The 15,763-nt window shown below is 45.6% G+C and overlaps 1 pseudogene; it reads right to left on the reverse strand.

Annotated features, from left to right (window-relative positions):
• The window catches only part of LOC130210761 (RNA-binding protein Nova-1-like), a 77,698-nt pseudogene that overhangs the window by 18,170 nt on the left and 43,765 nt on the right, over nt 1-15,763 (reverse strand).

Below are 15,763 nucleotides of genomic sequence, written 5' to 3' on the forward strand. Positions count from 1 at the left end.
GTGCAGATTTTAAAAGCTTATAAACCTCTTTGTACAAGGTCAAACACACACACACAGATACACCCACACACTCCCACACACATGCAACCGCACAATCTAAAGTGCTTTTTATTACAGAAAATCAGCATCTTCGCCCTGCTGTTATTCAGCTGACGCCTTTGGTTTCGCTCGCTCTAATGGCCGTCTTAGCCAGCCAGCCTCCCACCTACCCACAATCCTCTATTACCTTTCATGGCGCACAGGAGAAGATCATGTGACAGATATCGCTCCTGCAGTAACGGCTCTTTCATGTTTCCATCTTTCCTTTTCAGCTTCTCTGCTGTCTTTTTCCCCGAAATGTTTTCATCTTTTTTGTTTCATCCTACTTTATCGCTCCTCTTGAAGAGCTTTCTGATTTTTTTGAGAAACTTTTGTACAGAGGAGAGGAGAGCAAAGTTTGGCATCCATCCAGCTGCTGACTAGAACGCCCTGTTGCTGCAGATGCCGGGGGGTTGAGGTCGGGGGGCCGAAGCCGATCTCCTGTTCATGAACGCACTCACAGCAAACGCTGCAAAGGAGCGGGGGAGCGGGAAGTGTCGACTTCAGCAGGGATACGGCGGCTGAGCTGGTAATCGATGTCAAAGCGGTGCGATTGGATTGGGGGGGGGCACAGTTTGGAACAAGTTCAGGGGTTCAACTGTTGGCGGCTTATTAATGCCAAACCTGTCAAAATGTCAGTGTCCGTGTTGTGAAACCCAGGCTCATGAATCTTTTAGGCCCGCGGCTCGTTAGCGTACAGCTGGCCCTCGCTGTCGGCCGTGCTCGTTATGACCTGACGAGGCCCACCTGCCATGTCCTTGCGTGTGGCAGGAGATCTAAATGACTCTGCAGGTGCCCAAATTCCTCCTTTAACCTGTCGGAGCCGTGATTCAAGTTTGAGGCGTGGCGCCGTGTCTTTGCTGTGTGTATAGTGAAAGTGTACTTCCTCTGCTCATCTACTTCTGTGACCTTCCTCTCTGCACTCAGCAGACAACGCAGAATCTCTGTTGTCCAATAAACCCTCATACTTTAAGACCGCACAATTAATAATTCCTCGACGTCATCTTAACAGCTCCATTTTGCGCCGCCGCCCGGCTCAATGGATTCTGACTCGATGTTTCCTATAGAAATATAAAACGTCTCTCGCTCTACCTCCCGTCGCATTTGTCTGTACAGAAAATAGAGCAAAAGACAAACTTTCAATTCTGTATTTTTTTCTATTTTGCTTTTTAAAACAATGGATTTTTTTATTTAAAAAAAATATTTCTTAACAATTTATTCATATAAATTATACAATCAATAAAAATCTATAAAATGATGTAGTAGTGATAAGCTAACGGGGTACTGAGGTCACCGAAGCGTGGAAATCTGAGAGAACAATATCTAATTTAACAAACGAGGAAACACGCAAACTGTAAACAACCATGCCGACACACAGACACACACACAGACACACACACACACACACACACACTCATACTCACTCACTCACACAGTGTGATGCAGTAGTCTGTCAGGGCTTAACCTCGAGGTGCAGACATATTAACACACAGCTCCAGCCCGCTGACTCTCTTGCGTCGCTCCTTTCTGTTTACTAATATAATATGAAATAATAATAAAACCTTGGGAGAGCCGACGAAGAAGCTGGAAATGATTCCCCGGTGAAGACGTTGTGTGATGAAACAGCAACCGCAATGAATTAGTTGAATAATTGATGGTGCTCGACATGATGAACCGTTCATTTTATTGGTAAACACTCAAGAGTTTTCTCTAGAAGCTTTTTTACCTTCAGACTAGTTTTAAATATCAGCTAACAGGAGTAAACAAGTTTAGGGTTGTAGTATTTTTTTATTAGAATATTTTAGAAAATAAATAGCTCAATGCAGCTCAACCTCCGGTTTCATCCCATGTTTGTAATCTGTTCCATATACTAAGAAATTAAGAATAGTCGTACATTTGAATAAACTCTGGTACTGAAAAATAAATCCCATAACAGCTTAATGAAAATTGAAACTCCTCTCTCTCTCTCTCTTCTTTTTGCCTTTAACTCTCTTTTTTTTTCTCTTTCCCCATCTCTCATCACACCATCATCTGTCCTTCCTTCCTTCCTTCTTTCCTTTCTTCCTTCCTTCTTTCTTTCCTTCCTTCCTTCCTTCCTTCCTCTGTCTCTATATATCTCAGAGCTGTCATAGAGGTGATGACGAGTCGTGTCCTTGTTCAAAGGGTGTGTTGCGTTTCCTTCAGATCACAAGGTCGTCTGTTATCGTTGTCATTGGAGGCCAACAAACACACACATAAACACACGCACGCAAACACATTCACACACACACACGCAAACAGACACAAAGATGCAAAGATGCAAACACACAAAGAAATGTACACATTTGCAATTAAGCTAAACAATGCACACAAACACACACACACACACACACAGAAACAATCTGAGATGTACATGTACACATTTACAAACACACATGAGTTGAGAACAGCGAACAACTGCTGAGGCTGCAGGAGTTTGAACTTTGATGTCTTAAGCAGGGGACTTTAGCTTAATTTGCCTCCTCCTGATCCACAGGCTTAGTCTCCTCTCTCTCGCTCTCTCTCGCTCTCTCTCTCGCACTCTCTCGCTCTCCCGCTCTCTCTCTTTCCGCCTCTACCTCCCCCCATCACCCTGTCATCCCTCTTTTTACGTCTCTCTCGTCATCTTTCTCCTTTCATCCTCTGGCCACCTCATTAAAAATAACTGCAGGACAGAAGAGCCGGGGTACAATGACTGACAGCAACATCGTGTTAACTTTGGATATAAGTATACACACACACACACACACACAAAGCCACAAGCACCAGTTCACACACTGGAGCACCTGGGCTCATCGGCTCCATGCTTGTCCGTTGCTGGTCCTCCCTGGATGACGTCATGGTGTGTGTACGACACTGCACTGACGAGATGTACTGCTGCCCGTGCCACACGTAATAACATGTGCACACACAGCTGCTTTACCAGGATTTATGGAGACATTCCTTTTTCCGGCACCGATACGCAAACAATACAGACGTGGACCGACGCACACGAGACATTCTCTGTGTACCGGGGAGAGTTGGAGCTGCTTGTTGTCCTGCAATGTTCTCCAGGTCAGACTGTTCCCCTCCTGAGAACAGTGTACTTGCCATGGCATGCTTGGAGATGAAAACACAAAATCAAGTTCAACTGCAAAAAAAAAGAAAAAAGTTTGTGGTTCAATATTTTCAAATTATAACTGCTTGCGTCGCTAAAAGTGCCCCTGATTTGTAAATGAAAATGATTGCATCAGCGAGCGACTGCCACTTCTCACTGTCACTTTTCTTGGAGGAACTGTGAAATTGTGTGTGTGTGTGTGTGTGTGTGTGAGTTGTGTGTGTGTGTCTGTGTGTGTGAGTTTGTGTGTGTGTGTCTGTGTGTGTGAGTGTGAGTGTGTGTTTCCTTTACCGGGATGGACCCTCTGCTGGCTCAATCATTACATGCAGTGTGCAGCCAAGACGTGCTCAAACCCACAGGCCCCAAAGTTTCCATGTATACCGAACATGTCCCGCTCCATTTTGGGGACGAGTGCAGACTTTAAATTGATGAAAAATACATCGAGAAATAATTCCATTTGAGTGGACAAAAAAAAAATTGGAACCAGCAGATGTTAATAACACGGAGCAAAGGGCATTAGATAAAACATTGTTTTTATTTTTTAGAAAAGCATGAAAAGTTGTATAAGTGGTGAACTCCATGAACAATACATTCTATCTAATACAACGTTTCCTCTCTTCCTTTCCCTTGCTGTCCTTGGTGTTGACCTCCTCTCCTCCTCCTGTATCTCCCTCTCTCCGGCTGAAACCACTCTCCATGTGGCAGAAATCTCTTTTGATCATACACGGCTAATGCTCCGCACGTTTCTTGTGCATTTCACCCGCACAAAAATATGAATAACAGCATATTATGGTGATTCCAGCTGTAGAAAATTAAAATATTCCCTGAAATTAAAGTGCTAAGTTACCAATAAAGAAATCTCACAACATTGGCGTCGTGTAAAATCACATTGCTTCCTATTGTAAAGTTGGATCACGACATCGGTAAAAAACGTCACTAACTTGAGATGCACACTGCGAAATACAATATATTGGTTGTAATTTATGGTCACCAAAGAGTGGTAGAGTATAACCTCCATTCCCCGGCTCTGCAATTATTTCTTTAAAAACATGTTTTTATAACCTACATTAGCCCAAATGTGCTGTCAGAATTCTGTTCTGAATAAAGACAACAAAGGCAAAACAGGGCAACAGGAAAAGAAAAAAGGGACAGGATGTGAGAGAGAAAGAAAAACGTCACGTCTGAGCCAGATTGTCTCCCTCTGCTCACATGTGCGGAGCAGGGCAGTAAAATATGAATAACAGCCGAGATAATGGGATGCAGACACTCCATCACGACGGTGTGGAGCAGATAGGAGACGCAGAGGGCGAGAGAGACCCAGGGAGTGTGTGCTATTCTGCTGACTCAGCGGTGAGGTAGAGACTGCAAATTACAGGACCGACGGGGAAATAAAAACGTTACATAAGAAGGTAAGAAGGCAGCAGCCGTACTGTAAAAGGTAAAACCTGAGAGTACAGCGACACAGAACAGACTGATGGTTACTCCTTTAAAAACAATCTATTCAGCTTCTCTTTCAAGCTCTGAAACCAGAGCTGGTGAATGTGGGATCAGTGGAGAGACCAACAAAGACGGTGTTGATGTGTTTTGTTTTCTTTCAACGAAGTGTGTTTTCTGCCAAACAAAAAGATACAATTACTATTTTTTGACTGCTTTGAGGAGCGCCGATTAAATGTATGTACTGTACATTGGGAAAATTATCCAAATCTCTGTCGATTTTTATCGCTACATTTTCACTTGAACAAGCATCACACTGCATCGCATTAAAAAAAAAGGTGAAAAAACGAGCGCTTGCTTCCACACAGTTTTTACACTGAAGGCAAAAGCCAGATTTCAATGTTGGTGGTTTTTGGGTAAAGGGGTGTTCACGAAACACTCCATGATGACAAGTGCAGTTCAACACAAGCGACAGACGGGTGCTTGGTATTTATAACTTAAGTTACTTCGAGATGTTTATGTTGAGAGACAAACCTCAATGGATTGTAAAGGATTCTTATTTGATTAAATGCTCTCAAACTCCAACTGTATTCTATTGTTCATCAGAATTTATCTGTTTGACTAAATATTTGTCTGAAGCGGAGCTACTTCTCCCTCACACTCCCACTTCTCCAGCATCTGACACCAAAGTAAGCAAGACTCTTAGATTTCCTGACATTTGCCGCCAACTTCCTGTGCATGCAGGACAATAACAGGAAGTAGGAAACAGGTGTTTGCGCTGGAGGTGAAAGTTCACCGTGAAATGGCCCCTCTCTCCCGCAGGAAGTGGACGCAGGGAGCGGCTGGGAAAAACAACCCGACTCGAGGCGGCGAGCGTCCATGCTCATGTGTGTATGTCTGAATAAAGGCCAGCGCGGGCCAGAAATAGCCCCAGAATAATAATACTCACTTCCAAAACACCATAATGCAACAATAGCACACGAGAGAGAGAGTTTTACTTCCAATATGAATACAATATTGATGCAGTGAGTTAGGTGACGCTACTTTACACATGAGCATCAGGGAAGGGAGGTCTGAGTGCTTCGGCTTTTATCTCACTATCGCGGATGTCTGCGCGCTGCATTTCTTCCATGCATATAACAGGAAGTGGACGGAGTCAACATGACGCCAAACTACGGTTTTGAAGCTTTGAGTTTAGGACTATCATTTAAAAGAAATGAACATCATGTTGTATTGAAGAATACTTAGAACTAGAGATTGAGACCATGAACTCATGTTTACAATGTTTACTGAGGGAATAAATCAAGAGAGTAGAGTTATTTTCTATAGACTTCTATACAACCTGACCAGAGGATTCGCCCCCTGATGGCCATTTGAAGCAATACAAGCTTAAGACACTGGTTGGGCACCTGGTCTGTGGCATCCTCCACAGGGAAACATTTGGGTTCATAAAATGATCTTTTGACACCGTATTTTTTTGTTGTGAAAAAATATTTCCAGCAATAAATAAAAGAAAGATATATTTAAGACACAACAAATCCGTTGTCAGCATTTTGTGCATTCATCAAATAGTTTTTGTGAGAGCACTGATCACCCCTCTCAACAATGTTTTTTTACGAGAGCGTCCCCAGACTAATCCAAGTAATAAAACGCCTCAATAAAATGATCGTCTCCCAAGTGTCACGGCAGATCTCATCAGACCCGGTAGAAGAATGTATTCAGCCCATAAATCTTCCTCTCTCCTGCTGCGCTGTCCTGTTATACGGCCTTGAAGCGTGCAGCCGGCCGGCAGCTCGGTCACCAACTGAGCTGCCGGCCGGGGGCCAGGACGCCAGTTCTTTTGTCCTCGCCTCCGTCTCTATATCATCTTCCTCCACGCCCTCTCTCCATCCTCCTCCCGGCCTCTTTGTCTTTTTCCTCAACATCATGAGTGCCTTTTCGAACGTCTCTCTCTCTCTCTCTCTCTCTCTCTCTCTCTCTCTCTCTCTCAACCATTTCCCAGGGGTTAACCAGTGAGGCCAACACCACATGCTACAACAGCCGCACTCTCGACAAGAGGAAGAAGAAGACATTTTATCCACAACCCCAAAATAGCAGACAATCACCAGTTCATCTTTCACGGGCACACGTGTTGTGTGTATGGTGGTGTTAATGACGACGCGTAAGTGTGTGTGTGTGTGTGTGTGTTAGAGTTCCATTCATCAGATCAAAGTGAGTTTGTGTTTGTGTGTTTCCACAATGACCGCCATGCTTTTAAATACCGAGACTTCTCAGCTTACTCACAGCCCATTGACCTTAAATGTGAATGTGACTGATCATGTGTGTTGAGAGTGTTACTTGCATTACAGTACTTTAATTACACTTTGTGGCGACTACAATTAATAGTAGGGAATTATAGAATAATTATATATATATATATATATATATCTTCCATAATTCCGTACTATTAAATTGTCAAAAGTAACTTCCAAAATCCTTTTCATTCAGACACAAAAGTAACTTTTTAAGGTTGTGTATTAAATATGTTCACATTCATAATGTCTTCCCTAAATTGCATCATACGATTTCCCAGTCTATTAAACTGTCACAGTATGATCATTATTTTTGTTCCACAATTGAGAGCAAACATGTGTATTACCTCAAATACATCGTGCTCCTATAGTTGTGGATCATTTCATTAAAAAAAAATTATATTTCCCCAGATTGCGTGGGTCATGCTAAAACCCCTTAAGGTCCAGTCCTTTGGGTTGGAACGATGCTCGGCTGCGTGAACTGTCTTTGAAAGGTCGGGGCATCTGTTATTTTGGTCTCGGGGGTTCTCTCTCTCTCGCTGTGTATGTATGTATGTGTGTGTGTGTGTGTGTGTGTGTGTGTGTGTGGGTGTGTGTGTGTATCTGTGTGTCTTCAAATTGCAGCACAAATCCATTTAGTCGCCCCTCCGACGTGGTATAAATAGCCTGAAGAGCAACAGGGGGATTCACCCTCTATTATAAGTGTCTAAATATCAGCGTCTCTTAGCCTGCTTGTCTCTCTGCGGCTGCTTTCCTCGTCTAAAACTCTGCTCCTCAACTGTCACTCAGCCTCGCGCCCCGGCACTCACGATACAAACAGAGAACATCGCCACTCCCCACCCATTTCTTCTACAGCTCACTGGTGGACACTTTATTGCTAATTTGTTCAATCTTCACACAAACTGAATCGTCAAGCATGGATTTGGATTTCTGCGTCAGAGTCACAGCATCACGCAGAGTTTGGATATAAACCCGTGAACATTCTTGCCCGCCAGCCCCACATTCATCAAATAAAAAAAAACTTTACTGGGGCCGTGTCAATACTTAGTTGGATGTTGGACGTTGGACGCCACAATGATACACATTTCTCATTGTGGCCTAAGCCTTAAAAAAACACTTACGTTCAATTCTGCGAAGTGTGTGTGTGTGTGTGTGCGTGTGCTGGTATCACCGCTCACGTGTGGCTGTACAGTCAGCAGCGGGGGGGGGGGCTTCTCGAAGCTAACGTAAAAAGGCATCGAAGAACAGTATGAAAGCTATTCAGAAGTTTGTATTGTATTAATAGTAGTTACTTTAAAATGACTTAATTTAAATTTGACGATATGATATTCATAGTTTTTCGTTATGTTCATCCAATTAAAACAAAAAGATGTTTCCTTTTGTGGACTCTGAAAACGACACAACAACGGGTACGCAGCGAATGAGTCCGATTGTTACAAAGAGAGAGAGAGAGAGAGAGAGAGATCAGGAGGCTCACACTTCCTCCCTCAGCGGGAAACTATTCCCAGTTGGTGGGTGGATGTTTAGGTGTGTATGTGTGTGTGTGTGTGTGTGTGTGGCATCCTACAGTTCATGCCACATGGGGAGTTTATATGTTCACGCTGCATCCAGTCTGAGTGGATGTCATCTCTCCCTCTCTCTCTCTCTTTCTCTCTATTTATTTATTTATCTCCCGTCTGCTACTATTATTTTCTTTGCATTTGTATCTCCCCCTGCCCACTTCTGCCACCACCCCCACCCTAATTCCTCCCTCATCTGTTTACATGTCTGCATCGCGTTTTCTTCATGCTCTTTTTTTCTCTCCGCCTCATTCGGTTTCACTCACACAGAAAATCACAGCTCGACCACAGTGCGGTTTGTTGCTCCGAAGGCAAACACTTCCTCTTCATCACTCACCCCTTGAGTCGAAAGCAGCGCAAACATCACTCACACACACACACACACACACACACACACACACACACACTCACTCACAGTGGGACTGACCTGTTTGACTCGGTCGGGGTTGACGGTGGTCTGCGGCTGCATGATGCTGACCGGCTCTGACTTCTGGCTGCTCTGAGGCATCTCCCTCACCTTCTCAGCGATGAAGTCGTGGACGCCGTTCAGCGCCTCCACCGTGCCCTGGATCAGACACACGCGCTCTGTCGTTCCTGCGGAAAAAAACAGGTCGGTGCATGAGTTTCAAGTACTCGTCGGAGACACTTCGTTGAAGTTTATCGCCACCAAATTTGTGTCACTTTTGACGAATGGTCGCATGCCCTGCTTTTATCCGAAATGTTTCCACAGGCTGGCGGAGACGTTGTGCAGGATACACCGTCCCGACTGAGATGTGAAAACTAAGAATCTTCTGTCTTTTATAACAAAATGTAAATGTGCAGTTGAATGAGAATGAAACTACTTGTCAACACATAATTGGCTGCAGCAGCTAATAGTAACAGCAAAAGGAAAAGAAATAACTCAAACTGAGCCCAAAACGTAACGCACCGCGGGGGTTCTCAGCCTTTTGTGACTCAGGCCGACTGAAGATTGTTAAAAAGAAAACTTCCAAAGACCACATTCACAAAGGAATAACAAAAAAACACACAGCGGGATATTTCAAGAAACATTTCCATCCATTTTGTGTCACTGCAACCGAGTGTTAGCGAGCAAACAGTCACAACAATTTTTCCATGTTGTATACCATACAGTATTCCCTCAGAAACATTCAGTTCATGTTTCCAGGACGCCGTCCAACCAGGAAACTCATTCCCTGGTCCTAACAGACGGGCGGAAGTCAACGACACAAATGAAAGGGAATTAAACCTGGACTCGGATGAATGTTCACCGAGAGGAAATATTAGAAACATAACACCTAAGTAGCTAGTTTATGATTCTGCGTGCAGGATACTGTTTCCTGCCCGACACGCAATGTTGACAACGTTGGAGACTGAGCGATGGAAGTAATGCTCTTGTAGGAAGTCAGACATTTGTTCACACTGAAGTCTGTAGAAGCGCAACAGCTTCAGTCCGAGGATGTTCATCGAAGTCTTTTCAAACAAAGACATTCTAACACATCCCAGTCACAGTTTCTAGAGGTTGAGATGTTTTAATATGCATTGCGGGCAGCACTTTCCATTCATTGTATTTACACCAAGGAGCAGATGCTTGAAACTTAAAGACCGCATTGTTGTTTTCCTTGTAAAAGAAAAAAAACTTCAAAGGTGTTGACTTATTTTTTACTCTACAAAGTGACTGAAAGGCCATGAGCTGTGATTAGTAACATAATGTGACTTGTAGAAACCACCTGTCATGTGTGGTCCTGAGCAGCTGGAAAAGAGCCCTTTAAGCTGGCGGCTCCAGCCAAAACAATGACAAATGTCTCACCGTCCTCGCGGTTTCTGACCTCGCGGTTTCTGAAAATCCTGCAGGTCTCTAGGAGGATAAGTGCGTCAGTGCCGCGTCCAGAGAGGAGGGCCGGCGTCGACAGCCGGAGAGACACCCAGAGGAGAATCTAGGCCAACGCAAAGCCTCTCAGTCCTCTGTGTCTCAATAACACGCTCAGAGTAAATCTCTCTGTGGCTGTTACTCCTGCTCCCCATTTTAGCATTTGTTTATTCTCTCGCACTCCTTTCTCTTTTCCATTTTGTTCTCTTGTTTCCTTCCTCCCTCTCTACTTCCCTTCATCCCCCCAATACACACACACACACATTTCCTCTTCTTCCTCCCATCCACCCATCTCTCCCTCCCTGACTCCAGTATTTAGTGGGATCTGGCTTTATCTCAGCCCAGCAGCATGTGAGTTCGCGTTTCCTGTCTCTTCCCTCTGCCTGCATCGTTGGCCCGGTTTGGCCCGGTTTGGCCCGGCTCGGCCCTTTGTGGCTGCTCTGGGAGCAGCGGGATAGAGGGATAAAAGCTGTGCAATGTGTGTATAGGGGGAACTGATGGTCCGCCTGTATCATGGTGGAAGGGCAGAGACTCCATGAAGCCAAATTAAAGAACGGGGCCTGGAATTTGATAAAAGAAATAAAACTTCAGCAACAAGACCGGTTCAAAGCAGACCGAAGAGTCCAACTGAGACATGCTCCACGTACAGGGATACATGAAGTCAAATGTCAGTAGGCTAGGTGTCAAATACAAATACAATTCTGAATTGAAGATCGGCTATCTCTCATACTTTTAATGGCCTAAAATGTGGACTTGAGGATTCTCTCACATCCTCTTGACAATGAAAAGTAGAGAGTGGGTGGGGCTTAAAACAACAGGCTAAAAATAAAAACACACACAGCCTGTCCAGGCATCTGCAACATTTGTGTACCTGGCTAGGCTGGACGCCTGTTAGCAAATGCCCTCATATTAATTCCCACCCCCTATTTTTACAGTGTGTTGACAGCAGAGACAAGCAGCCTCTTCTGACAGCAGCTGAGCGCTTCAGCTCGGCCACGCGAGCGTGACGCAGGCGGACAAATGCATGAGAGCTTTGGATTTGAGGTGGAGCCACATGCTAACGCCACGTCGGAGAAAATGTCAGCCCCATTCCGCGTTTAATTCGGCATTAGTGGGCGACAGTGTGTGTGTGTGTGTGTTGATACTGAGGAAACTGGGCTTCAGCTCTCCCCCGACAGCTGGTGCCCTCTGGGTAATCTGTACCCGTCCAATCACAGGCACAGATTAGCAGGCCATTGTCTTGGCATGAGTGCGTGATGGTCTCAATGTGTAGCTCGTGATCGTGTGCACACGCAATTGTCGGCGTCCGTGTGTGTGTGTGTGACAAGTGTGATTGTATGAGTAAAGGCCACTCTGCCTGTGGAGATCATGTTAAACACCGCTGTGCGGCCGTGCCGCTGCAGCAGAGACCCACTTCGTTTCACCGCAGAATATTTACTTAAAGATCAATTCATGTCCACATAACACAAAGTGTGACTGACGGCACTAGGCTCAGGCAGAATGTGTCGTCTCTATCGTGCAGCGAGCGCAAACACACACTCTCAGTCCCGGTAATGCAAACGTGAGCTGGATCCCTGAGGGAGGAGCAAGACATCACTGTGTGTGTGTGTGTGTGTGCATGCATGCATGTGTGTGTGTGTGTGTTTCTTTGTTTGCGACTTTTGCAACATCATCATTAAACATTTTAACGTTTGAAAGCTTTTTTGTCCCGAGCACGCCGTGCTGCAGCTGCTGAAGCGATGTACTGAGTGAGGTGAAACTAATTTCAAAATGCCACAACTTTCCAGCGAAGCTGTCGGCGCTGTCCACCCTGATTCGTCAAGAAGGATCACCGCGACCAACACTAAAGGAACGCCGACTGCATTTGAAACAACGACTGCCTGATGCCACTGAAATGCACACTGCACTTTGAACCACCAGGTTAAAGGTCACATTCAGCTTTACTGTAACATTTCTCGACGCGTACCAAACCAAAACGTTTCTCTCTTGTCCAACAAATAAAGTGAATACGGATAATAAAACACGTTTCTAAAGAAAGGAAGACGATATAAGCAATGCAGAGTTTATTGCTGAGGATCATTGGAGATGCACCTCAGGAGCTGAACGTTGCAGGGGAAACATTATGAGAAAGATAAGGATTTAAATGGAATAAACACAACAGTCTCGGGTGGTAAACGATATGGAAAACACAAGGAGATAACAAGGTCTTCATGCAACCTTTCGGGTCCACTGAGTCACAACAACAAAATGTATTAAGTCGAGAGCGCCTCGGTAAAAAACTGGCAGACGTTCAGTCAAAGGGCTCCGAGGCAGCTGGCCAGTGTCACTCTGGACTGACCCGCGGAGTCCAGCATGGACGGCACGAGAGGTTCAGGTACCGGAGCGCGACCGTCTAGCGGAGCATGGCGGGGATCGGAAATGAAAAGCGAGCGTCTCTGAAATTCATAGCAGACGGTGGACTTCGGCTCCCACTTTTCCCAGTGACCATGTGACCCGACAGCACTATGTTCAACACCAGAACACATCATCATCATCATCATTATCATCATCATCACTGGAATCCGAGCTGTGGATCCTGGCAGTTGTTTTTATTTAAGTCTAACTAGCATGACTCACTCCTTCCTCCTCCTCCTCCTCCTCCCTGATTGATGACCAGAGAGGCACCAAAGGCAGCAGGCAGAGCGAGAAGCGAGCCGCTTCTGATTTCTGAGTCACGGCCGCACACAGAAGCAGATGTGAGGATGCAGATGGGGAGCAGAGAAGGAGAGATGAACTTTGCGCTGATTGCTTGTCTTCCAGTGATTACACGACAGCAGAGGGACCCACTGTCCTGCTGTGCGACCCGCAGCCAGCGCGGGATCCTCTCAGACGGAAAGGTCACGGGATAACTAGAGCGTCGCCTTTTCATGTCGGCCTCGTGTCACGCTTGCAGGAACGCACAACGCCACGTGGACGATGCAACCTCAACAGCGGCAACCTCCTGGGCGAGAGTCCAACGTTTGTGTCGACTCTGACTGCACTCGACCTTTGAACCATTTCACTTCCAGTAACCGGCGCTCATTATATGGAACCCCATTTGACGGCACGCCATTTGCTCTGACGTTAGCAGTAACGTACAATGCCGACCTGTTTTTCCGGTGCACTGGGCTGAGGGGGCGGTGGCCGCTCTGGGATGACGATAACGGCACATAACACGGCCCTGAAGAGTCGCAGCAGCTTTATACGTCAGATGTTGGCCAGAATGTCGATTTCAGTGGCATTAAACCCCGGATGGAACACAGGAAAAGGTTCCTCTGTCAAGTCCAGTTCCTCGTCATGGAGAGAACTAAAACTCTCTCTGTATAACGACTTCTACAATATTGTCAAGCTCATTTATTGTATTATTTTCCAGATCGTTTAACGATAATAATAAAAAAACACATTGTAAATATCTCCACGAGGAATTAATAAACTGATAAATAATAAATAAGCCTCATGTCAGAATCAGAATCAGAATCAGAATCAGAAACAGGTTTATTGCCAAAGAATGTTTTCACAAACAAACGAGGAATTTTTTTTTTTTGGTGGTGCATTTTGACACAACAACAAACAACAAACAACAATCGACGACAAAAAATAATGTATAATGGTTTGTGTGTGTGTTGTGTTGGTGTGTTTTGTTTAAATGTAGTTAAAGACGGTGTGGAGGAGGGAAGAAGAAGGAGGAGAGGAAGAGGGGAGGGAGGAGGAGGGAGGAGGAGGAGGAGGAAGGAGAAGGAGGAGGGGAGAAGAAGGAAGAGAAGAGGAGGAAGAGGTGGTAGTGTCAGTCAGTCCAGGGGTCCCCCGGGTCCGCCGACGAGCCCGACGACCGTTGTTTTGGCGAAAAAGTGGGTGTGAGATGATGGACGAGCCTCCCCTCCCGCCTCCCCGGGGGGGAGGGAGGGTGGGGTGGAGGGGGGGTGGGAGGATCTCTTCTTTCCTTCTTGGTGGCCTGGAAGTGTGACCTGGGGAAGGACAGGGAGGGCCGGAGATCTCTCTCTCCCCTCTCCTGGATGATCTGATGCCTCTGCAGCCCGCGCTGCTGTGGCTGTGGAGGGCAGGATGGACGGTGATGGAGGATGATGAGATGGATGACTCAATGGTGGATGTGTAGAATCCATCCATCATCTTCCCTGAGTGAGCTCATTCACTTGTCAGATTGGGTATTTGTAGCTGCAGCTTTCAACTTGGCCACAGAGGAGTATTTATTTACAGTCCACGATGTAAAAATTCTGAGAGTTTCCGTGAAAAAAGTTATTCCTTCTTGGTTTATTAATGTTGTTTTTCAGCTCAGACAACCAAGAAAAATGCATAAAACAGTCTGGTTGGCTGAAAACCGGGTATTGTGTGAAGCAAGTTGTGAAATGAATTCTCGCAAAGGGACCAATTTGTAAAAGAAAGAAAAAGGAAAGACTCCTGAGAAACCTTAAAAGATCCCTGAAGTTCTCCGTCACCGGGGAGGCTCCAACTTCTCAAGATATGAAGAAAACTAAAGCCAAATTGTTGCAGCGGACAGAGAGACGAGACGAAACATGACAGCGTCGCCGGAGGTCGTGTATTCACAGGTACAGGATGTTCATGTTCACGCTGTTCTGGCAGCGATAGAGAGAGAGAGAGAGAGAGAGAGAGAGAGAAGACAGGTGATAGAAACAGATAGAGGGGTTCGCGTGACTTCTGTCACATCCGGACCGTGTCAAGTGCGGGGGGATGGAAGGGGGGGAGGAGGAGGAGGAGGAGGAGGAGCAAGAGGAGGAGGAGGAGGAAGATTGGTCGAAGGGTCTGCTCATGTCAAAATGGAGTGCCACCGGGAGGAGAGAAACAAACCGAGATGGGCAAGGGAGACGGACTAGGACACAGAGAGAGAGAGAGAGAGAGAGAGAGAGACCTGTCACAACAAAAACACGTCAGAAAAGATGGAGGAAGAGAGACAAGGAGATACAGAGAGGCCTGACGGTGTTGTGTGGGACACAAAGACACCTTTTCCACGCGTTTGTGGCGGAAATATTTCACACTATCTCCCAGAAGAATTGAGAGAAATAGAGGGGACAACTCTGTCTTGATTTTAAGTTTTTTTCAGCATGGAATTTAGAATCCTCGCGAAGAAAACGACACGATGTTTCTGTGTTTCTCTCTCTAAAGAAAAAGTGTTACTCCAGTCTTTGTACTTATTTACACCGAAAGATGTTCACGTCACCAGGTGGAACTGGAATCAGATGCAGAAAGAGAGAGTTGGAATGCGGTCATGAGATGGAAACACACAAAACATCTGAGTTGATTGTGATTGAATCCAGGCAGACAGAGAGGGGGGCGATAACTACGAGTAAAATCCATCTGGTAGCTAAAATAACCTCTCAGGGCCGCAATCCCAGCTGGTTGGAAGCACCGTGATTAAATGTAAGCC

Source organism: Pseudoliparis swirei, chromosome 20 (genome assembly GCF_029220125.1).
Source record: "Pseudoliparis swirei isolate HS2019 ecotype Mariana Trench chromosome 20, NWPU_hadal_v1, whole genome shotgun sequence".
Taxonomy (NCBI): Eukaryota; Metazoa; Chordata; class Actinopteri; order Perciformes; family Liparidae; genus Pseudoliparis; species Pseudoliparis swirei.